Source organism: Atractosteus spatula, chromosome 10 (assembly GCF_055471065.1).
Source record: "Atractosteus spatula isolate fAtrSpa1 chromosome 10, fAtrSpa1.hap1, whole genome shotgun sequence".
Lineage (NCBI taxonomy): Eukaryota > Metazoa > Chordata > Actinopteri > Semionotiformes > Lepisosteidae > Atractosteus > Atractosteus spatula.
In genome coordinates, this window is record NC_142715.1 from 10,091,212 (window position 1) to 10,116,228 (window position 25,017).

General features: G+C 40.8%; 3 non-coding genes across 3 annotated transcripts; 1 reads left to right on the forward strand and 2 right to left on the reverse strand.

The window, feature by feature from the left end:
* Window positions 1-3,934: 3,934 nt before the first annotated feature.
* trnat-agu (transfer RNA threonine (anticodon AGU)) lies at window positions 3,935-4,008 on the reverse strand. Its single transcript has one exon. It is a non-coding gene; the product is annotated as a tRNA-Thr (tRNA).
* Window positions 4,009-10,897: 6,889 nt separating this feature from the next.
* Window positions 10,898-10,969, reverse strand: trnai-uau (transfer RNA isoleucine (anticodon UAU)). Its single transcript has one exon. It is a non-coding gene; the product is annotated as a tRNA-Ile (tRNA).
* A 6,908-nt stretch (window positions 10,970-17,877) lies between these two features.
* Window positions 17,878-17,960, forward strand: trnal-uaa (transfer RNA leucine (anticodon UAA)). The gene has a single exon. It is a non-coding gene; the product is annotated as a tRNA-Leu (tRNA).
* Window positions 17,961-25,017: the final 7,057 nt, after the last annotated feature.

Consider the following 25,017-nt stretch of genomic DNA (forward strand, 5'->3'; position numbering starts at 1 on the left):
AAATAGTCAATTTTAAAAATACTTATCCGGATGTATTACTGTACATTTCCTCAGTAAAGGGGAATATGTAAGTAGAGACTGTCCAAATTGCATTTTTGTATGAAGCACATTTCAGAAACACAACTCACAATAAAACAAACTGGCATGTTATACCATGAGTAAATAAGACAAAGGCAAAATGTAAATTCACTGGCACTTTCTGCATATTTTCCAGGACCTTGCCTTCTGATCATAAAAAGTCTCAAACTCTTGCATTTTACAAGAAATTTTAATATACCAGTTTTAAATGGGACATTTAGAACATGGCATATGAGACTATATGGTTAACTGAGGATGAGCAGAGGGTGATCGAACCTACCTCCTGGTTATAAAAATGTCTAAAAATGCTGACACAGATGTGTGAGAGACAATATAACAGACTGTCAAAATCCTGAACTTCAGGACATTTTATGATACCATTTGAAAAATATGACCCTCTGAGCATGGCATGTGAGAAAATGGCATGTGAGAATGCATTGGGAAAAGGTGAATGCGATTTCTGCTGAATTGCTATGGCCCTCCCTCCTGATTACAAACTCGTCTCACAATTCTGACACTGAGGTGTGAGACACAATGTAACAGACACTGTTAAATTGTGAAGTACAAGAGATTATACTGTTACGTTTTTTTTTAATATTGACCCTCTGGCATGTGAGGACTTGTAGTCAACAAAATAGCACACATTCTGCCAATTTGCTTTGTCCCTCCTTCCTCGTTACCAAAACATCTTAGTATACCGACACTAAGGTAAATGTCTCTAAATCCAGAAGTTAAGTTGTCAAAGTATATCGGAGTCAACCGATACTGATCAGGTTCTGCTGATGCTGAGCCCGCAGCCTTCACCATAAGGTCCAATTCCCCAAGCCTGCTGACCTTATATGTCCATCCCTTCTCGTCAAAATTCGTATTTTCACAGGGTACCCTTCAGAAATTGCAGTATAGAATGAAAATAACTCCAATAGATATCGGCCACTGTTGGCGATTTTCCTTTAAGATAGATAGATAATACTTTATTAATCCCGTAGGGAAATTGACAAATGATTCTCCAGAAATTTTACGGAGTGTATCACTTTCACTGAGACCGAGAAGTGTTAAGCTGTACATGAGTCTTTGTGGCTCGGTTGTTAACCAAAAGGGTGGTGGTTTAAGACCTCCCAGGGACGCTATGAGCCTTTTAATGAACACACCCTCTTCACTTCATTTCTCCATGGCCGGTCTTGTACCGCAATCAAATACAGAGCCCGTAGGGGGCAGTAAGCCCGCATATATAGCTCACTGTGTATATAATGAAGAAGCGGAGGTTAGTTTCTCATCTGCATGTTGCAGAGCCTTACGCAACTCGTACCAACAGTTGGGGTTTGATCCCTGCGTGGGCTATTAGTTGAAAGACCATTGTAAATGACGTGTAACAGCTTTATGCAGCTGGCTTTTATGTTTCATACTAAATTGCTATCTTGAAACCAAAATAATTAGAAATATGGAACACAACTGTTGTTCCCCATGAAGGAAAGCTGTTTTACACTGACGTCACTCCTTTTTATTTAATCCAGATTTTAAAAACAACTCCGCCCTATCAAAGGAAAATGTTACACAAAAGTTGGAAAGCACACTCTGAATCCAGATGTATATTTGATTTCCGCAATCCCTTCAAGGCTGCCTATGTTAATCGTAAGTGTATAGAAGAAACATTTAATATATTGTTCAGTTTAAATCAAAATGCTTTACTACTACAAGAGAGAAGTATAGTATGGAGGATGCGACAAAAGTGTGATTTCTTGGAATAAAACTACTTTTCTTTGCGTTCGAAATTAATCGAAACAATTGACACACAAACCCTTTGTCTTTTTTAAAGAGATTATATCTTTAAGCAGACAAATGTATAAAATGTGTTTTTTTTACCTAGAGATTTTGGACAGGGGCGATGTATTACTAGTAGAGGCTGCTGACTAATTAACACTGTACTGTCTGGAGATCAGCTCCATTTGCAATAAAAAAACGTGCGTAACAAAGCTGGAGAGCAGCTGAACTTGTGCTCAGTAGTCAGTATGGTGCTGAGGGTTCAATTATGGCGTTGTTGTATTAGCACAAGCTGCACAGGCTCTGAATCAGACCATTTCAATTAGTCTGATCAGTGCAGGACAAGTTAATGTAGAATTATTGCTTTGTCTGTCTCTTGTTTGTATATAAATGAATGTCTCTGATAACTTAATGTTAGTTTTTAATTTAGTTTTAGTTTTACGATGTAGGTCATGCGTTGATATATGACATGTCTCATTCCTGATTCAGCTCATGCTCCATAGGAGAGAAGAGATTCCTCCTGTTTCTCGTACAACCATATCAGAACAAAAGCCCGTGTCACCCAGCTCTGATTCAAGATCGAGTTGTATCTTCAACATTTTGTTTTTGTTTCTGATCATTATTTTCTTCAGTTATGATCAATATTGAACTTTTTCTAAATAAAACAAAAATAATCAAACATGCAGGCAGATTTTTTTAAAAGTATTAGGAGTTGACAGGGCGCTCCTTCGGAATAGTCGTCAGAAAATGTGAGAAAAGGAAAGTTATGTAAACTCTCACACACAGCATTAAAGATTGGAATCTGATCATAAAAAAAATAGCTGTCTCCCCGTCGGTAATCAAACCCCAGTTTCCCGCGTGACAGGCAGGGACACAAAAAACTTTACTAACTAGGAGCGCTTGCTAGCTATTAGGAGGCATTTACTCTTAAGTATGTAACTGTTTTGGGTTTCGACTTTAATTTTCCCAATACCAGTTTTTTACAAAAGTAAAGGCACACGGCACATGTGTGCCACATCACGTCCGAGTTTAGTGACAACTACCTCAGAGATTGTAAGCTGGGTAGTTTCAGATCAGATCACGTTTTTTATCAAAGGTTCAAGCAAACCCGAATACTTTTGCAAGAGACATTTCAGAATCCCAGTCAAATCCAGTACGATTGCTGGATACTTCGAATTCGACTGAACTATAGCACAGATCTGCAGTCCACCATTAGAAATACTGTGGGTGTGTTGTATAAGCCACACAGCCAAAATAGTTCTAAAACAGGAGATGCATCCTCGTTTAGGAATGTGGTATAAAGTGAAATGGTCTGGGAAGAGTCCTACATTTGAACAGTTCAAAATAGACATAAAGGGGTATTTACGGACTCTTTCGAAATGTAAGAACAAGCTGTGCGGACCTTATCAATATTTACCTTGTGTAATCGTTTTTCATAAAGTGTAATTGTATTATAGCATGTGCCCCTGATAATTTCTTGATACGTTATATGTGCTCTTGTTTGTATTGTATGTAGTTTTGTTGTTCAAATAAAACGTAAAAGACACAACTTTCCGGATGCGGCTGCTGTAAAAATAAAATGACATCAAGGGTGCTGTACGCAGAGGTCTGAAACCTGCTCCACAGAAGATCTTTATCCAGAGGTGTTAAAGAAGTCGAGATCTCGCCATGAGAGGGGAAGCATCTCAGAAAAAGCAGGTGCAGTCAGTTCCACGGTCATAACGCCACTAAGTCGGGCGACAAGAGCAAAACCCACCCGGCTTCCTCCGAGCAAGTAATGAGACAAAGAGACAGGGTACAGTGGGTAGTGTGGCCGAGCAGTCTAAGGCGCTGGATTAAGGCTCCCGTCTCTTCGGGGGCGTGGGTTCGCATCCCACTGCTGCCAGGTGCTTCTGTCGAGACCCCCTTTCAGCTGACTTCAGACGAAAGGGAGGGAGCTGCTTTTTGGCAGTCTCTCGAGAAACTAAGCAAAGTGTTTAAAGATGCTTTCTCAGCTTGACATCAAGGCACAAAACAAAAACCTTCTTACGTCCTCTCAACCCAAAAGCGCTTGGGATTTGCCCCTAAGGATAAATTCTGTACAGTAAGACAGGAAGAAAGGCACCGCTGGGAATCGGACCCAGGATCTCCTGTTTACTAGACAGGCGCTTTAGCCAACTAAGCCACGGCGCCGGCAAAGTGCTGTCCTTTGACAGATACTATGACACGTCTCAACTGCTCTGAGACATCTGCGTTCGGTGTGCACCGAGCCTGCTCGCCTTGCAAGTAGCCTCATTTACATGCGATAGCTCCACCACTAAGAGAAAGGATGAGAAATGGCTTTTATCTGGCACTTTTCATGTCAGAGGATCTCAATCTGCTTTCCGTGTACAAGAGGATGTCCAACTCATGTAGCTAAAGACGTAGACGACAGTGCTCCACTGAAATCTTGATCTCACAACCCTCGGCATGACTCCGCTGTGTTCTGCTTTAGACAAAGTGGGGAAAAGACTTCTTTCATCACACGTCTTGCACTGTTTACGGTGTTTGCAGTGCTCTTTCTTAAATGAAAACCAGGAATCGGCACCATATGAGGTGAGACTAGATAATATTGGAACAAGTAGCCTCGCCATTCCATGCGTGACGTGAGCAAAGTGTAATTCCTGTCTTTATAGTGTGCTTGTTAGAGACTTAGCTGGCACCCAGAGCGCTTTAAATCCGGGAGTCAGCAGCCCAAGACAAGAGAGCTTCCTTCGTCTATGTTTTTTGCGTTAAGGGGGGAAACCATGCGTGTGCTGCAAACGATCTTAGTATCGAAGTGCCGTCCCACATAACCAATCCGAACAATCTGCTTTACAGAGGAGCACTGCCGGAGCTTTTCGTTGGCAAACTGAAGACCAGGCCGACCTCTTCTGTGACTCTTGAACACTGAATCTCAAGGTTGTGAATTCAAGCTCCACGCTGGCGGGAAATTCCATAGGTAATGATCACATTTTCTTGCATGCTAATCAAAAGAAATATTAAGAAACATTTCCCGATACCAGTTTTTTACAAAAGTAAAGGCACACGGCACATGTGTGCCACATCACGTCCGAGTTTAGTGACAACTACCTCAGAGATTGTAAGCTGGGTACTTTCAGATCAGATCACTTTTTTTATCAAAGATTTAAGCAAACCCGTGTAGTGGCAATGCTTATTAATAAGACAGAATTAAGTGTTGCTGTGCTTTCCCAAATGAGGCCTCATCTCTCTGTTCATCTCTGTGGTGCAGCCACAGAGAAGCTATTCATGCAGGCTGATTTAAAGATGTTTTCTTTTGATAAGGGACAGCTCCCAAAGGGGGATGCACTTAGCTAAGCCTGGCTATCATGATCAATGGTCAACCATTGGTGCCTATCTGTCTAGGGAGTGCTAGATGGACATCTGGACTGCATTCCTAAGTGTCAGGAGTAAGTGACTCATATCTCACCTTGATCAACCAATCAGGGACTGGTAGGGCCGAGTAACCCACGTGGGACTCTGATGCCCATGGAACTTTCAGCCAATGAACGAGCTGAAGTTCCTCCAGGTAACAACAGGCAACACAGAGGGCCTGAGAGAATTCTGTGAACTTTTTCGGACAATTCAAAGGAGAATTCCAGGGCAGGACGGCCCAGGGGCAGAAGGCTCCCAAGGGAAGGACATTCTCGCAGCGCGCCTCCTGACCATCCTGAGACTCAGCCCGGACAACCACGGAACGGCCAGTGGGTTCGGGTGCCAGAACTTTCCTTTGTTCTAAGAGTCTAGAGCGGAGGTTGCCAGAGAGTAACCAGAGGATCCACCCGAGGTTAGCATCAGCAGTAAGCCTCGTGAACAGGTCGGAACTGTGGACAGCTGAATCACTATTCAGAACTAGCGCTTCATCAGGAACGAACCGGTCCTCTTCCTGACTTGCTGGGACCCACAGTCATCTTTTCTCCTGTGCACAAACTTTGGTAGTTAAAGCCAACACTAACTAGCCGGTCAGTGAGCGTCAGCAGCTCACCATCGCAAGCCGCACAGCACAGCCTGGCACGGAGCCAGAGAGCCCGCAGGAGATCTGAATCCCCACAGATTGGATGAGAATTCAACTTCAATGCATTACAGCTCGAGAATTCAATTGTTATCCCAACCAATTGATATCAATTTAATTCCTAAGAGTTATGTACTTGTTTTGAGTATCCAATGTAGAAGTTATAACCAAGTTCATTTACGAAACGGTCTAATTGAATGATATACTGAATGTATTTCCTCTTGATATATGTAACTCTTCGTAACTGATTGAATATATACCTTTTGTATTCTGTTAACCCTCTCGATAAGATCTGTTAGGTTTACATGCATATTCTATGTATTAATAAATGTATCCTCGTGTATTAGTACCTGTGTGTGTGTGTTGTTTGAGTTATATCGCATGGTTGGATTCTAAAGCCATTAAAAGAATCATTTTGTGATTTACTGCTACAATTAATAATTGTCCCAGTAAATGCCAAAACCCTACAGAACTGGTGCCTTCAGAGAGCACACTAAATTTAATTTGGCGTCCCTGGGTGGGCGTGGCAAGACTGAAATGAGTCAACCAAGTGGAATAATTCATATAAAACGCTGTGGGTTTCATACACGACAATACAGTGTGCTGAAAGCCGAAAGACAAAAAGTTCCCCTTGCTCTTTAAGCAGTGCTTGAGTGTTTTGTGATCTTTTGCGATCTACCGGGTTGATTGCATACTTGATCTTGTGGTTTTCTGTGGTAAAACTGTGATTTCGTACTAGTTTAATGATGGTTGCTAAAACACACATTTCAAGGGTTTATTCATTGCGAATCTCCACCCGTCAGTCAGAAAGATGATCTTAATGCATACAGATGCACAGACCATGAAAATGACTGATATTAGGAGATTCGCGCAGAAAGCCTGGGAGTATGATGTCCAAAGTCGCTCTGAGCAAAAAGCTGTTAAAGCGACTGTATTCGCCGTCAGAGCTAGAAGGGTTAACTCCCTCCTGCTCGAAGGAGCACAGGCTCCTGAGCTGGCTAAGCCCCGTTCCAAAGCAGGCACACATGACCGCACCCAGCGTCCTAAGTGCCATGAGAACACCGGGGGAGGGAAAGGGCTAGATAAAGCTGAACAGAAGGATTCAGTAGCCGCCCGCCTGGCCAGGCTTGAACAAGTTTTATTAGGACAGAGACAACCGCTCCCCAAGGCTGCCGGAAGCGTGAATGAGCTGATACTCTCCACTGGAGGAGGCGGAGACCCGCCCCCTCTCCCTCCCTCAGTCTATCTGATTGAGCGGAAGGGTTCCTGCCTGGATGAGGTCAGCCACTCCCAAGCGAGTGCTGACTCCACCCCTGAAGTCACAGAGCAGGCAGTAAAACAGAGAGGAAAAGCAAGAAGCTTTTACCTCAAGACTGCCATGGGAGATGTCTTACACAGTGAGACACTGATTGACACTGAGGTTGAAAGGTGTTTGATGTCACACGGCAACCTCAAACGGATAGAAAAAGAAAAGGGCATGCGACTCAGAGTGGAACCTTTGGTGGATCACCAGAAAGGCAAAGTGTGGAAACAGGTCAAGGCTCCTAAGCCTTCTGTACAGAAGGAAAGGGGGGCCAAGAGGGAGACTGTACTCACACAGTGCCCACCGAACACAGAAGCCCATGTGAAGATTCCTTCTGTTCACTCTGGACAAGAAATAAAAATATTTTATAATAGACCTCTAAAGTTATCCGTATAATAGACCTCTAACCATATACGTATAATAGACCTCTAACCATATACGTATAATAGACCTCTAAAGTTATCCGTATAATAGACCTCTAACCATATACGTATAATAGTCCTCTAAAGTTATCCGGAACTCCAACCATATATGTATAATAGTCCTCTAAATTTATCCTTATAATAGAACTCCAACCATTTATGTATAATGAACATCTAATCATAGACGTATAACTGACGTATAACAATAGACGTATATTTGAATTTCATTCTAGACGAATTGCGGACCACATTTAGACGTCTAAGGTATGCATTTAATAGACGTATACTATACGTCTTTTGTTCACTGGGAATGGCAAGATCGTATTTGGAGTCCAGCATTTCTCATTTCTTATGCAGAGCCATCGACTTGGAAAGCACTGCCGAGCACAATAAGGAATTGTGGCTTCAGATCGCTGTAACTTAGAGCTGCCTTGGTCTGTTCATGCTGCCTACAAGCTTTGAATTGCTGCCATTTTCTGCAAGCGTTCCATTCTGAGGTTTCATGAAATTCCTTACATTTGAGACAACACTAAAATATTTCATTTGGGTTACCTAATACATAGTGCAAACTGTATCTGCATGGGAATCCTTTGGCTCATGAAGCCGTTTGTTATTCTGTTGTGAGGTGTGAGGGGCAGAATGCAAATCGAGTTGGTGAATAGAAAATGAAACAGGAGTCACTTCTTGAGCTACGAATTCCAAAAAGTATGAAAACCCATGGATTTTAACAGTGCAGAATACTCACAAATTGCACTGAGTTGCTTGCTTACTTCTGCTGCTTTTACAGTCATTCACTGTCAGCTAGCACTGGAACAATTCAAGAGAGGTAAAAATGGAAGCTGTCAGGAGTGGGATTTGAGCCCACCCCTCCATTTGGAGACCAGAACACCCAAGCCAGCTTGAAAGACGCACATCGTTGAGTTTGGCACCTTAGACCACTCAGCCATCCTGACAAGCAAGAGCAAAAGCTGTGCTGAATGCACCAGTAGTTGACTAAACTGAATTTCTTCCCTGAAATGATTTGCTTGTGACGAGCCAAGTTGCCTTGAACGGATCTTGGAAATCAAATATACGGATGGATTCAGAGTGTGCTTTCCAAAGTTTGTGTAACATTTTCCTTTGCTAGGGCGCAGTTGTCTTCCCAATCTTGATTACCTAAAACCGGGTCCCATCAGTGTAAAACAGCTTTTCTTCCTGGGGAACAAAGGTTGTTTTCAATATTTCTAATTTTGGTTTCAAGATCGCAATTTAGTGTGATTTTAAGAAATTATTTAATGTCATACGTGATCTAATTTTCTGGAGCAAATGCGTTTTTCTATTGTAATCTCTTGTGAATGTGTGCATAGGTTTCATGGTTTCAATATAAGACTATAAAATGTCTTCTTTGTATTATTCTGTATTAATTTGTGAAAAGACAATAAAGTTCTTAACAAATCCCATATATTTGATTTCTGCATTCTGTTAAGGCTTTAACAGATAACTTTGCACTACAATTTTGAGACAGAGTAACAAGTAGAGACATTTTGCAAGTTACTTGATGAGCTAGATAAAATAACATGGCGGTGAATAAGGAAGGCACAGTAGGTTTAAAAGACCAACAACTTAGCTCTTGGCCACCATCCCATTGCATTCAAAGTCTCAGCCTACTATACTATGTTGAATCAACGCTAGTAATATTACTGTTGTAATAGAGGAGACCTGGCGACCCTTAAGTTCAAGATTGTGGATTCAAGGGTTTTTTGTGTCCTTTCTGAACCCTCTAAGCTTTTAGTTGGACAGTGCAAGCAGGATGTGATAGTGTACAGTGAAACGGTGCCTTATGACCTTTGCCTGATTCAGCTTTCTTTCCATTTTGAGGAAGATCTGCTCACAAGTAAGTATTAAATACTTCAGCGTTTACTGTTCGAATACCACACTTTGTTAAAACACGGCTGCTTTTTAAGCTAATGTGTAGCGGTTTTTGAGCACGCATTGTATAGTTAATGCTGTTATTAATAAAACCTTAAATTCACATAATAGAATTTGGACAGCGCAAAGTAGTCTAGCCCCTGTACAACTGTACATGCCCGCTGATTAGAGCTTAAAACTACAGTAGCAGGAGTAGCAATAATGGCAACAACGAGTTCGGCATTTCTCATGTCTTCTGCAGAGCCATCTTATTGGAATGCACTGCCCGAGATAAAAGAGGACTTGTGGCTTTGTTTTTACAGACTGCTGCGTTGCTCTGTTCATGCAGCCTACACGCTTTAAATTTATGACATTTACTGCAAGAGTTGATTTTCCAGGTTTTTTTTTAATTCCTCGCATTTGAGCAGGCACTAAAATATTTCATTCAGGTTCGCCAAATACATTGTGGAACCGGTATTTCCAACGGAATGCTGTCTTACATGAAACCTTTTTGTTATTTGGTTCTGAAGTTTGAAAATGAAAATGAAAAGGGGTGACTCCCTTCGTAGGCTTGAAAGAAGTCCAAGCAACATAAAAACCCACAAATTCTCACAAATTGCATTGTGTTGCACCTTTCTTCTGCTGCTTTTATAATTCGGGCTTCAACATTTGAATGCATACCTTACTTCTGCTAATCACATTCAAGCATTCACTAAGCTTTTTCCTGTCCATTATGTTCTTGCTAAGCATTTTCTCCGTTTGCCTCCTATTGTGATTGCCAGCGAGCACAAGAGGACTGGAACAGTGTAAGACAGGGTAAAAATGTCGGGAGTGGGATTTGAACCCAAGCCTCTATTTGGAGAGCGGAACACAAAGCTTAAAAGACACAAACCTATGAATTCATTATTTTAAACCATACGACTATCCTGAAGAAATGTATGCTGAATGCACCAGTTGCATCTGATTTTCCGTAACTTTAGGACGATTGACACGACTGGACGAAAACAATTTGTGGCGTTTAGCATGACATAGTCTTGCAGGCGGACAATGTTTTGTCCCACTACTTATATAATTTTATCGTTTACTTGTTTAAAGAAAAAAAACACAGTCTTCTCGTTCCTAAGTCAGATTTTAAGTGCTTTCGAACCTTACTTCCAACCTAGACTGACAACTCACTCGATCTGTTTGTGATCAGACTGTGGAGTGGGTCTATACCAAATGCACGTTCCTTCCCAATGCTGATGCGATCATTTGGAAGATGGGTGTGAAGAGAGACAGGCTTTGTAGAATAAAAAACAGGGCAGAATATGCAAGAACCCTAATTACTGGCGACAGTTATGTTCTTCTTACTATAGAGACTCCTACATTGCGAGTTTTTTTAAGACTTTGAAACTAAAGGAGAGTGGTGACAAATGAAGCAGACACAGGTGGGGCTTGAACCCACAAACTTCGGTTTATAAAACCAACACCTTACCACTTGGCCACCATGCCTTGAAAGAGTTTTAACAAGGAGATACTGTAATGTTTCATAGCCGTTCAGGGACGCCAAATATGTAACGTTGTGGCTCTCTGAAGGCACCAGTTCTGTAGGGTTTGGGCATTTACTGAGACAATTATTAATTGTAGCAGTAAATCACAAAGTTGATTCTTTTGATGGCTTTAGAATCCAACCATGCGACATAACTCAAACAACGCACACACACAGGTACTAATACACGAGGATACATTTATTAATACATAGAATATGCATATAAAACTAACAGATCTTATCGAGAGGGTTATCAGAATACAAAAGGTATATATTCAATCAGTTACGAAGTGTTACACATATCAAGAGGACATACGTTCAGTATATCATTCATTTAGACCGTTTCATAAATGAACTTGGTTATAACTTCTACATTAGATACTCAAAACAAGTACATAACTCTTAGGAATTAAATTGATATCAACTGGTTGGGATAGCAATTGAATTCTCGAGCTGTAATGCATTGAAGTTGAATACTCATCCAATCTCTGGGGATTCAGATCTCCTGCAGGCACAAAGAAACAGTTGCAGGCTTGTTGCTGTCCAATCCGCGCTCTCTGGCTGTGTGCCAGGCTGTGCTGTGCAGCTTGCGACGGTGCGTTGCTGATGCTCACTGTCTGGCTAGTTAGTGTTGGCTTTAACTAGCAAAGTTTGTGCACAGGAGAAAAGATGACTGTGGGTCCCAGCAAGTCAGGAAGAGGACCGGTTCGTTCCTGATGAAGAGCTAGTTCTGAATAGTGATTCAGCTGTCCACAGTTCCGACCTGTTCACGAGGCCTGCTGCTGGTTACTCTCTGGCATCCTCCACTCTAGACTCTTAGAACAAAGGAAAGTTCTGGCACTCGGACACACTGGCCGTTCCGTGGTTGTCCGGGCTGAGTCTCAGGATGGTCAGGAGGCGCGCTGCGAGAATGTCCTGCCCTTGGGAGCCTTCTGCTCCTGGGCCGTCCTGCCTTGGAATTCTCTACAGAATCCTCTCCAGAATCTTACTGAATCTCTCAGGCTCTCATTGAATCTGAACCTCTCAGGCCATCTGTGTTGCCTGTTTTTACCTGGAGGAACTTCAGCTCATTGATTGGCTGAAAGTTCCATGGGCATCAGAGTCCCACGTGGGTTACTCAGCCCTACCAGTCCCTGATTGGTTGATCAAGGTGAGATATGAGTCACTTACTCTTGACACTTAGGAATGCAGTCCAGATGTCCATTCGGCACTCCCTAGACTGATAGGCGCCAATGGATGACCATTGATCATGATAGCCAGGCTTAGCTAAATGCATCCCCCTTTGGGAGCTGTCCTAGGACCTTAAATCACCCTGCACTAATGGTCTCTCTGTGGCTGCACCACAGAGATGAACAGAGAAATGGGGCCTCATTTGGGAAGCTCAGAAACACTTAATTCTGCCTTATTATTAAGCCTCGCCGCTACAATACATAGCAGCGGTGTGACTCCAACAGATGCTCATGAAGAGACTGGAGCTTTAATCCAGCTCCTTAGAGAGCTCGGCCGCGTTACTCTCGACAGCGGCTCTTCAGCTCTTGTTGTTTGACCTAGTGGTGTTATGACGCATGGAAGCAACTGCAACTTCGTTTTCTGAGATGCTTTCTCTCACGAGGTGAAACCTCGACTTATTTGGCACTTCTGGATATAGTTCTTTTGTAGAGCAGGCTTTCACACCTCTGCTTATAGCGCCCTTCAAATCATTTTATTTTTATAGAAAGATGCATTCCAAAACAATATCTCCTGTTTTAAAAATGCTTTATGCGGCGTGTTTGATTAAACGGACAGTTTTCTTATTGTAGAATGCAGATCTGTGCAGCAATTGTACTGGATTTGACTGGGATTCTGAAATATTTATTGCAAAGGTATGACTTTCATGAACCTATAACAGACCTGAAACTCCCTAGCTTCCAATCTCTGATGTTACTGTCCTGAAACTCGGACGTGATGTTCTGCAGATATGCAGTGTCCCTTTACTCTCGTTGTTTTCAAAACGACCTCCGTTGTCAGGCGCAGTTGAAGTGGAATTGGCCTGACTGCACAGGAAAGTACAGAATGATAAAATGTTTCTACGGCTCAAAATGTCCCTTTAGACCCTCGTCACATCTCTGTTAAGAGCGGGCAGGTAGAGAGCTTTTACAGATGCTCATGATTTTTCACACGGGGTGTTACCTGTTGTAGTGTCTCCCCAGTGGGCAAAAGATGTACTGTAGAATATACAGTACATTGATTAAACGCATACCTTAGACATATAAATGTGGTCCGTAATGGGTCTAGAATGAAATTCTAATATACGTATATCATTATACGTCAATTAGACATCTCTGACTATACAGTATGTCCATTATACATAAATGGTTGGAGTTCTATTATACGGATACATTTAGAGGACTGTTATACCTATGTAGTTAAAGGTCTATTATACATCAAAGATAGGTCTTACAGGTGTAGAAACTAGTAAATCAAGCCAATGATTTGGTTTAGAAATTTATTCTGAAAATATACAATTATTCACACCTGAAAAATATGTAGTTCAAATTATGCATTTTATACAATATTGTAATAAACATGATAATCATCATAAAAAACACAACTAGTAAACTTCAGCTACAAATTATAGTAACATGGGAATATATTGTAACGCTTACGGCCGACAGGTACTGTGTAAGAGCCGGCGTACCAGAGCAGGTGACGTCACCGCCCTTCCCTGTGATAGCAGGACTACAGCTACTGGGCTGAAAAGAGATCTCTCTTTAGCTCACCGGGCTGGGTCGCTGCAGAGAGACGCGGAAGTCCCGGGTTCGAGCCTCAGTTGGGATGGGGCCGACCTAATGCGGCAAGGGCGCCCGCCTGAGCCCCCGTTGCGTTACAATATATAGTAATGACAAACACAAACTAATTACATTAACATCCTAATATTTAGCTCAAAACCACATTTCGATTCAAATATAAGTTTTAAAAATTACAACTTCTATATTTCCACGAAAATATTATTAATGTAGCACAAACACTACTTTCTAATAAAGACAGGATGAAACTGTTCTGTGTCTCATGGTGATCCTCCTCTCGATACTAATGAAATGTTTAATATGATCCCTCGAGAAAAAAAGGTGTCAATATCCGCCTGGAACGATTGATGCCCCATCAAACATTTTGTAATATCCCTGGAAGTTCGTACTGCAGAAACCTGATTCGTGGCTTAAATTCAAGATAAACAGTATTCCCACCTTCCCATCGATAGCTCAGTTGGCAGAGCGGAGGACTGCAGTAGAAATGGTAAGGCATTCTTAGATCGCTGGTTCGACTCCAGCTCGAAGGAAGGTGCTTTCGTGGACTTTAATCAAAGAGTTAAAATAGCGAATCTTTTTCACTCAGACGTTGATCAAAAGCTCAATAAACCACGAAGCAGAGGCTCTTGTTCCGAATTAAACTCCCGTCTGAATGTCTTGTTTTGGCCAAAATCTGATCTTTGAATTAAGGGACTACTCTGTCGGCTTTGTAATTCAAAAGTATATACAAATGTCACGTTTTTTTTTTTTGTAGATATAAAGGTGTTCTCTGTTTTCAAAGGAAAGGATATGTACTTAATTGCCTTTATGATTTGGTATTGATTTTGTATCGTTATATTATTAAGTTTGTGTTTTTTGTGTTTTTAACGTATTGTGGACTTATTTTTGAAACAAATGCTTACAAAGGCAAACAAGGCACACATCTGTTTATACCAGCGGTGAATTGTACATTTATATTTACAAGCTACTCTGCACTTTTGGGAGTATAACAGGTTCGATATAAAGTGGGAAAAATATAAAAGGGGAAAATACCCCGGACTGCGTGTAAAGCCCTCGTTGTGACTGTTGTTTTATTGTTAAATACGGCGTACTGTGCACGAAATTTTGCAGAAACACAATCTGATATTTTAATAATTATTATTTTAATAATTTGATAAGTATGAGGCCCCGGATCCAAATATTCAGTTCTGTTTTTTTTTTAAAGTGATATCTTCCCTTCCTCTCGTGGAAATCACACGATGTGAGCAATTGTTTTTTGTTCTTTTTTTTCACGTTGCGATCCAAAGAGCCTCAGACGCCCAGTCTGACAGTAACCAAACCAGAATGGATTCTGCTGGGAGCCGGACTGAGCTCATTCTCTGTGCTAAAAACAGAATCAGCTCTTCCCCGAATACCATCTACAGCTGCTGGATGGTACTCTGCGTCCTGCTGCTCCAGCAATTATTTTGACGAAAGACAGATCACTTGTGCGCTTTTAACCTTCTCGCAGCTACAGGCGAGACTGACGCTGGCGATATGAAGGCACCCGCTGGTACACCTTCTCTAACTTTCACAATCGCGATAAACATTTTTTTAAAAGACCTTTGAAAAACTAGATATAGATAAAACTGGATAAAAAACATGAGCTTTATCGGTTTTTACATTAATCGATTTTGAATCAAATTTGATCTTTTTACATTGCATTTTACATTAAAAAAGCGTGCATACCTAATCCACCAACAGACAGAGCAATATTTTATGTTGCCTTCCGGAGCTTTCAGCGTGTGATGGATTTGTATGAGCGTCTGTATGATACCACTCCAGCATTGGCGCAGGTGCAAAATCCACTTTCACAAGACTTTTTCAGTGTCTTCTCCTCTCTCAAATGGACCGAAGCACAGGAGCCAATATAAGAGAAAACGACAGGTGTTTAAACAGAGAATGTCCCAATGTCTGCGACAACGGATTGTGATTTTGTATAAACGCAAATGGTTTATCAATTAAAAGCCAACATCATTCTTTTAATACCCTACCACACATGCGAGCTGTTGTGTGAAAGAAAATTCATCTGTGCATAGGAAGGCAGAATAAAATCCAGAACTGTATTGGTGATATCGATAAACAGGGCTCATGTTCACAATAAAACTTTATTGTATAAAACGTTAAAATTCGTAAATATTTGTTTTAATCATGCAAAGTGTCTGTTAAACCATTCATGAAGGATTCTTAGACAAAAAAAACACACCATTATATGAGAAAATATATTTACTATATGTGCATTTAACTTACTTTTTAACAATTTTAGTTTCAAGGTCAATGAAAATTGTTGCCCTGCTTTTTTGTCATAAATACACAAGCTTGTTATGTCTTGTGTCAGAAATAAACTGCATGAAACAAAACGTAAGTGCGACAAAGAAAACAAACATTTGCGTTTATAATGCAATGTTATCTCGAGCCTTTAAAATTACTTTAAACGCAATTTGTTTTTCTCTGTAGCTCTAAGGCTTTGTTATTTAGGTGTGCTGTTTTTTTTTTTTACATGTTGTAAAAAAGTCGCTAAATCATACGAAACATAAAAACTCCAATTGTAAACAATTGACCATTCATATTCCTGAATTTTAAACCTATGGAGTATGTATACCTTGTCTTTGTATTTGTGCATATTACAGAGCTCCTTTTCAAAAGCTGTCAGTATAGATTAGTGCTTAGGTTTCCTGTTTTTTTACCCAGGTGGTCCAGATAAGACTCTTGGTATAGGAGCACGTCTGTGTTGCCTTCTGGATTTCAAATGAGCAGCTCAGTGCAGAAAAGAACTCTGTAGATCAGCATGTACATTTGCCTGGACAGTAGATTTTTCAGAAAGTGTAATTGGATTATAGCACGTGCCCCTGACGATGTTGTTGATACGTCATATGTGCTCTTTTTTGTATTATATGTATTTTTGTTGTTCAAATAAAAAAATATAAAAAAACTTTCAGGATGCTTGCTGCTGTAAAAATAAAATGACATCAAGGGCGCTGTACGCAGAGGTCTGAAACCTGCTCCACAGAAGAACTTTTTCCAGAGGTGTTAAAGAAAATAGATTTATTTTCATGACTGCAATGTATGGTGAAGCATAAAATCTAGCTGCATAAATTTCTATTACGTGTCATTTATGAAGGCGTTTCAAATAGCAGCCACTGAAGGATTAACGCTTTTGGAGCATGTATTATATTCTAAATACTCTTATTTAAATAAGCTTAAATTCGCATACTGTTATTTAGACATCGCAAACCAGTCCGACCTCATACAACATTCTGTGCCCGCTGAGTAGATCTTATAGCAGCTACAGCCACAGTAGCAGTAATGGCAACACAGTGCTTGGAGTTCAGCTTTTCTTATTTCTTCTGCAGAACTACTGGTATCGGAATATACTGATCCGCATAAGAAGCGCTACCGGTTTCAGATAGTTTTTATTGAGTGCTGCTCTAAACTTTACATTTGCTTAGACTTGTTTTCCCCATGAAAAAAGACATTTCCCTAATTACATTTAACTTTTTTTCCCTTATCATCAAGTAGAAATAAATAAAACATATCATTCCATTTAAGAGCCACAGGCAAGATGGCTGGTGGTCCAAGGCGTTGCGTTCAGGTTGTAGTTTCCCCTTGAGATGTTTGTTCAAATCCCACTTCTGACAAAGAAGTTAGAGTGGAAACGATAACATCCCTAAGTAGAAAACATCTCACATTTCATGTGTTTAATGTTAAGTGTCTTGGTGGTTGATGGCTCTTCTCTCTTGCAGGGTGATGGCAAAATTCTTGAGAGAGGGAGTCTCCTATGTAAGGCTGCTCTTCGTCAAGAGTGGAGACAACAGGAACAGACTTCAAACCGACATTAATTACTGAGAGCAGGCGAAAACGTCTTTTGAAATGAGGAAATGTCTGCTGACAGCAAACAGAGCTCACGCTGAGCTGCGGACAAGCGCTCCTCGTTAGTACAGTGCTGAGTACCCCTGCTTGTTGCGCGGGAGACCGGGGTACGTTTCTGTGACAGGGCGCTGGTTTAATTTTTTTTTATTGTTGAATCATATTTAAATGTTAAACAACTGAGCAGCATATTGCTGTAGACCAGGATGGCCGAGTGGTTAAGGCGTTGGACTTAAGATCCAATGGGCGAAAGCCCACGTGGGTTCGATCCCCACTCCTGGTAGTGTTGTAATAAGTTTGAAGTGACAGAACACTTTGATGATTTACACTCTATTTAAATATGAATTTACTCAATTTCAGTTCAGTTCTCTTCACTCCCACTCCCTGGCATAACTGAACTCTCACTATCGCATACTGAAGGCTTTACATCCATTAGCTGTGATACAGCTCCCAATAAAGACGGAATCAAACAGTTTGTTCTGTCTCTCATGGTGATCCTCTTCTCGATCCAAATGAAATGTTTAATATGATGCCTCGAGAAAAAAAAAGGAGTGAATTTCCGCCTGTAATGATTGATGCCATCAAACATTTTGTAACATCCCCGGAAGTTTATACAGTAGAATCCTGGTTTGTGGCTTAAATTCAAGGTAAACAAGACTAAGGAAACGAGTTGGAAACTTGATGTCGAACTGGAATTTAATCACCCGGAATATTTCACTACATTGGGCAATATGTGCCAGAGAGGAGTACTTTAGATCCCTTCGATAGCTCAGTTGGTAGCGTGGCGGACTATATTAGAAACAGTTAGGAATCCTTAAGTCGCTGTTTTCACTCCAGCTCGAAGGAAGGTGCTTTTGTGAACTTTAATCAAAGAGTTAAAATAGCGAATCTTTTTCACTCAGACGTTGATCAAAAGCTCAATAAACGATGAAGCAGAGGCTCTTGTTCCGAATTCAGCTAACATCTAATTGTCTTGTTTTGGCCAAGATCTGATCTTTGAATTAAGAGACTACTCTGTCTGATTTGTAATTCAAAAGTAGATACAAATGTCACTGTTTTCAAAGGATAGGTACTTAATTGGCTTTATGATTTGGTATTGATTTTGTATCGTTATATTATTAAGTTTGTGCTTTCTGTGTTTTTTATCATATTGTGAACTTCTTTTTTAAACAAATGCTTACAAAGGCAAACACAGCACACATCTGTTTATACCAGCGATGAATTGTACATTTTTATTAAGTACAATCTACTGTATTTTTAGAAAAAAATGGCGTACTGTGCACGATATGTTGCAGAAACACAACCTGATATTTTCATAATTATTATTTTAATCATTTGACAAGTACGAGGTCCCGGATCCAAATCTTCAGTTCTGATTTTTTTTTTTGTAATATCTTCTCTTCCTCTCGTGGAAATCACAAGATGTGAGCAAATGTTTTTTGTTCTTTTTTTTCATGTTGCGATCCAAAGAGCCTCAGACGCACAGTCTGACAGTAACCAAACCAGAATGGATTCTGCTGGGAGCCGGACTGAGCTCATTCTCACTCCCTGTGCTGAAAACAGAATGATCTCTTCCCCGAACATCGTCTACAGCTGCTAGATATTGCTCTGCGTCCTACTGCTCCAGCAATTCCTTTGACCAAAGACAGATCACTTGTGCGCTTTTAACCTTCTTGCAGCTACACGCTCTTTGATGGTTCATGCTGATCATCCTGTGGATCCAAAAGAAAATTTTAAAGCTGATACATTTTCGATTGTAATTTGCATCTAGCTACAACGTCCCTGGAAAAGAGATTTTATTAGTTGCGTGCAATCGGTATCTTTTACTTGACGTATGGTAGTAGAAATAGTTTGAAAAATGTTTTCTTAAGAAGATTGTATTGCCAGGACCTGCCTTTAGCGCTCAGTAGCGATTTCGCTGTTGATATAGATGGAGAAGAAATGTAAGATGAATGGATGATCTAAGCTAAAATAGCCCTAACACCCCTCCTGTAACAGTGTTTGTATTCATAGCAAGTAATATTCTTTTTCAAACCCGACCGTTGCTTTTGCATTAAGTGTTATGTAACCATTAGCGGTTTCGGTAGCTTCTGAAGAGCGCACTTTTCCAAACTGAAGCCTATAAGAACATTATTCAAGATGCACCATGGCCCAGAATCGTGCATCGGGACAAGGATTAACATCAATTGAAAGTACTCCCAAATAAAAGATTTGACCGAAAAATTAAAAGAGTAGGCAAGTATTAAAACAACACCATAACTTCTTGACATAACTTCCAAACTCTTTCCTGGTTCAAGCCATGTAAAATGACATCATTAGTGGTCATGCCGAGGTTGTGAGTTTAAGCCTCACCTGGAGCAGCCTGGTTTTCTGTCTTGACATGTAAACAGTGTTTTGTGTTATTTGCTAAATGGAGAGAGGATTCTGTGTTAATTGTGCTCCTCCTTGAAGAGGTCAAGATGAGATGTTCACGAGGCTGGTGGTAAATATCCTATCCAGGAATATTTTTTGTTCTTTATTGGGGAATATCGAATATCCGGGCTGTATATCGGGGCTGTAGGGGGTCAGATATATAGATGTAGTAAACACATTAGTGGAGACGGTGTGTCTGCTCTCTGTGAGAGAGACTGGCGGGAAGAATAATCTGTGGTCTGGGAAGAAGAGACCCTCGTTGGAAGAGCGGCGCTCCTCACAGGAGAGAATGAAAAAAATCTTTTTCAGGGACGCTGATTTTTCTCTTTGGGGGAGTTAAAAGCACTTGTGGCGAGTGACCTAGTGGTGCAACGGTGGCGTGTCTGACTCCAGATCAGAAAGTTGTGTGTTGAACTCACGTCGAGATCAGCTGATGTGTTTGCAGGTGCTGTGTTGCATGTGTTTGCCGAACCCGGAAATTACACCACGCAGTTGGGTTTTATCTGTACACCACTTAAGTAATCTGAATGAAATAACAGAGCAGTACAAAACACCCAGTCAGGAGCTTATGCAGCGAATCATCTTGACCACGACAAGAGAAAAGGCACACTGCACAAAAAGCCTGATTTAAATCACAAAACCCCGGGAGAAGTCGAATCGACAATCTTATAAAACGAAATCAGACGCGTTATCCATTAAACCACTAGCCCGTCACGTAAATGAATTGCACCATGGTGAGTTCTGCGCCGCTACTAGTAATACCCCACCCCCATCTTAAATTCTAAGTGAGAAACGTGTTTTCTACATTTTTGTCAGTTTTAAAACTAGGAGTATATGGCACTCTGCACAGTGTACGAAGTAAATTATTTTCGCAGTAATTAATTTATTTATTATATTTATTAATAAAATAATAAAATAAATTTACTTCGTACACTATGCAGAGTGCCGTATACTCCTAGTTGCGGCACACACGATATATACAGTAAAAAGCCTCAGGCACTGTGTTAGATGTGTTTTCGACGTTATATATGCGTTTATTAATGTCGTCAATTTTACGGTTGCAATTCGACGTTGATTATACGTCGCAACGACGTATATATACGTATAGCCGTATTTTCGCTGTGAATATACGTATATTCGACGAATCACCGCCCACTGGGAATAGGTTTATTCCATGCTGAAAAGAGAAGAGAGAAAACATAACGTTTCAGCAGTGAAACCTTCTTCAGGTTTGTTTTCTCTCTTCTATTTTCAGCATGGAATAAACCTACAGTATTACTTGTTCCTTTGCAGATTCGAATGCTGACGTAGCTACCCACCTGAATATATTAAACGTGTCATCTATATGATTAACATAATGTTCTCCTGAATAAATACTCGAAAGAAGCCGCATCTCAGGTGTTAGAGATATTTGAAATTGGATCAGTGGATTTAGAGTCCAGACTGTGAACTGACAGCTGACACAGGTCTTTTATAGAACCGTTTTGATTTTCTCTACTTTGTCCCCGTAACGTCATTGTCCTGCTCGCAGCCGAGCCCGACACACGGTACCGTCTGGTTTCTGTCGCTGGGCGGGTCTGTGTGGGTTCTAATGCCCCAGTATTATGAGGGGGACACTGGACTGTGAACAGGCGCCGTCCTTTGGCTGAGACGTAAAACCGAGGTCCTGACTCTGTGGTCATTAAAAATCCCAGGTCGTCTCTCGAAAGAGTAGGGGTGTAACCCCGGCATCCTGGCCAAATTTCCCATTGACCCTTACCAGTCATGGCCTCCTAATAATCCCCATCTCTGAACTGGCTTCATCACTCTGCTCTCCTCCCCACTAATAGCTGATGTGTGGTGAGTGTTCTGGCGCACTAGGGGAGTCCCCATTACCTCTAAAGCGCTTTGAGTGGAGTGTCCAGAAAAGCGCTCTATATGTTTAAACAAATGTAATAAAAATATCATGTTTGATTAATGTAAAAACTGATAAAGCTAATGCTTTTTTCAGGGCTATATCTACTTTTTTTTAAAAAAGAGAAGTCTGCCGCGATTGTGAAATTTGGAGAACATGCACCAGCGGGTGCCTTCACATCTCCAGCTTCAGTCTCGCCTGTAGCTGCAAGAAGGTTAAAAGCGCACAAGTGATCTGTCTTTGGTCAAAGGAATTGCTGGAGCAGTAGGACGCAGAGCAATATCTAGCAGCTGTAGACGATGTTCGGGGAAGAGATAATTCTGTTTTCAGCACAGGGAGTGAGGATGAGCTCAGTCCGGCTCCCAGCAGAATCCATCCTGGTTTGGTTACTGTTGACTGTGCGTCTGTGGCTCTTTGGATCGCAACGTGAAAAAAAAACAATTGTTCACATCGTGTGACTTCCACGAGAGGAAGGGAAGATATCATTTTTAAAAATATCAGGACTGAAGATTTGGATCCGGGGCCTCATACTTGTCAAATTATTAAAATAATAGTTATTAAAATATCAGATTGTGTTTCTGCAACATTTTGTGCACAGTACGCCATCTTTATCTAAAAATAAAACAGTCACAACGACGCCCTTACACGCAGTCTGGGGTATTTTTCCCTTTTATATTTTTGCCACTTTATATCGAACCTGTTATACTCCCAAAAGTGCACAGTAGATTGTACTTAATAAAAATGTACAATTCACCGCTGGTATAAACAGATGTGTGCCTTGTCTGCCTTTGTAAGCATTTGTTTAAAAAATAAGTTCACAATACGATAAAAACACAGAAAGCACAAACTTAATAATACAACGATACAAAATCAATACCAAATCATAAAGCCAATTAAGTAGCTATCCTTTGAAAACAGAGAAAACCTTTATATCTACAAAAAACTTGACATTTGTATGTATTTTTGAATTACAAAGCAGACAGAGTAGTCCCTTAATTGAAAGATCAGATCTTGGCCAAAACAAGACAATCAGACGTGAGCTGAATTCAGAACAGGAGCCTCTGCTTCATTTATTGAGCTTTTGAACAATGTCTGAGTGAAACAGATTCGCTATTTTAACTATTTGATTAAAGTACCTTCCTTCGAGCCGGAGTCAAACTAGCAATTTAAGGATTCCCAGCTGTTCCCACTACAGTCCTTCACTCTACCAGCTGAGCTATCGAAGGGATGTCAGGTGCTGCTCTCTGTCACATACTGCCCAATGTTGTGCAATGTTCCGGATGATTTAAATCACAGATCGACATCGTTTCCCACTCGTTTCCTTAGTCTTTTTTACCTTGAATTTAACCGACGAACCAGGATTCTACTGTATAAACTTCCGGGGATATTACAAAATGTTTGATGAGGCATCAATCATTCCAGCCAGGCAGAAATGGACTCATTTTTTTTCTCGGGGGATCATATTAAACATTTCATTTGGATCGAGAAGAGGATCATGAGGAACAAAACTAAGTTTCATTATGTGTTTATTAGAAGCTTTATCACAGCTAATGCATATAAGCCTTTAGTATGCGACAGTGAGAGTTAAGTTATGCCGGGGAGTGAAGAGAACTGAAATTTAGTAAATTCATATTTAAATAGATTGCAAATCTAAGTGTTCTGTCACTGCAAAATTACAGGAGTCTACCAGCTGCCAGACGTGCTTGTTTTGGGACTATTTCCAATAAGTATCACATTAGTAGTTGTGTGTCCTTTCTGGTATATTTTAAACTGTGAGGGACAAACGAGACAGAGACACAGTAATAATCCTATTTTACAGTGTCCTGCATTTTAATTTACTGATCAGATAAATTGAAATGTTCTGATTCAGAACCCCTGCAGTTCGTACTAATTAGAACTCAACAATTCTCCTGAGTCCTGAGCACTACACTGAGTTCAGCTGGGCTCTGACTTTGTTCAGCATGACATGTTGTTGCATTTGAGCTCAGAGCTGGGGATGATCTCCATATTCTACCACACTAACTAGTCCGAAACTTAGAACACAGTACACACTTTCTAAGTGAAGTCAGGTTGTTAAAAAATTAAACCAGCGCCCTGTCACAGAAACGTACCCCGGTCTCCCGCGCAACAAGCGGGGGTACTCAGCACTGTACTAACGAGGAGCACTTGTCCGGAGCTCAGCGTGAGCTCTGTTTACTGTCAGCAGACATTTCCTCATTTCAAAAGACGTTTTCACCTGCTCTCAGCTTTTTATAGACGGTCATAAACGCTCAAGAAGTAATTCATTTCAGTTTGAAGTCTGTTTCTGTTGTCTCCGCTCTTGATGAAGAAAAGCCGTGCGTGTGAAACTCCCTCTCTGAAGACGTTTGCCGTTACCCTGCAAGAGAGAAGATCCATCAATCACCGAGGCAACCACTGAGACAATTAACATTAAACACGTGAAATGAGAGATGTTTTCTACCTAGGGATTTTATCGTTTCTACTCTAACTTCTTTGTCAGAAGTGGAATTTCAACAAACGCCTCAAGGAGAAACTGCAACCTGAATGCAACGCCTTAGACCACCAACCATCCTGCCTGGGGCTTTTATATGGAATTATATTTTATTTATTTCTACTTGTTGAAAAGAAAAAAGTGAAATCATGTAATTAGGGAAATGTGTTTTGTTCATAGGGAAAACTAGTACGAGCAAATGTAAAGTTTAGAGCAGCGCTCAATAAAAACGATCAGAAACCGAAAGCGCTTCTTATGCGGATCAATATATTCCGATACCGCTGGTTCTGCAGAAGAATAGCCGAACTCCAAGCACTGTGTTGCCATTACGGCTACTCTGGCTGCAGCTGCTGTAAGACCTAGTCAGCCGGCACAGAAAGTTGTAGGAGGTCAGACTGGTTGGCACTGTCTAAATAACAGTGTGCGAATTTAAGCTTATGTATTACTATTTACAATGTAATACATGCTCTAAAAGCGTTAATCCTGCACTGGCTGCTATTTGAAACGCCTTCATCAAAGACGCGAATTAGAGATTTATGCAGC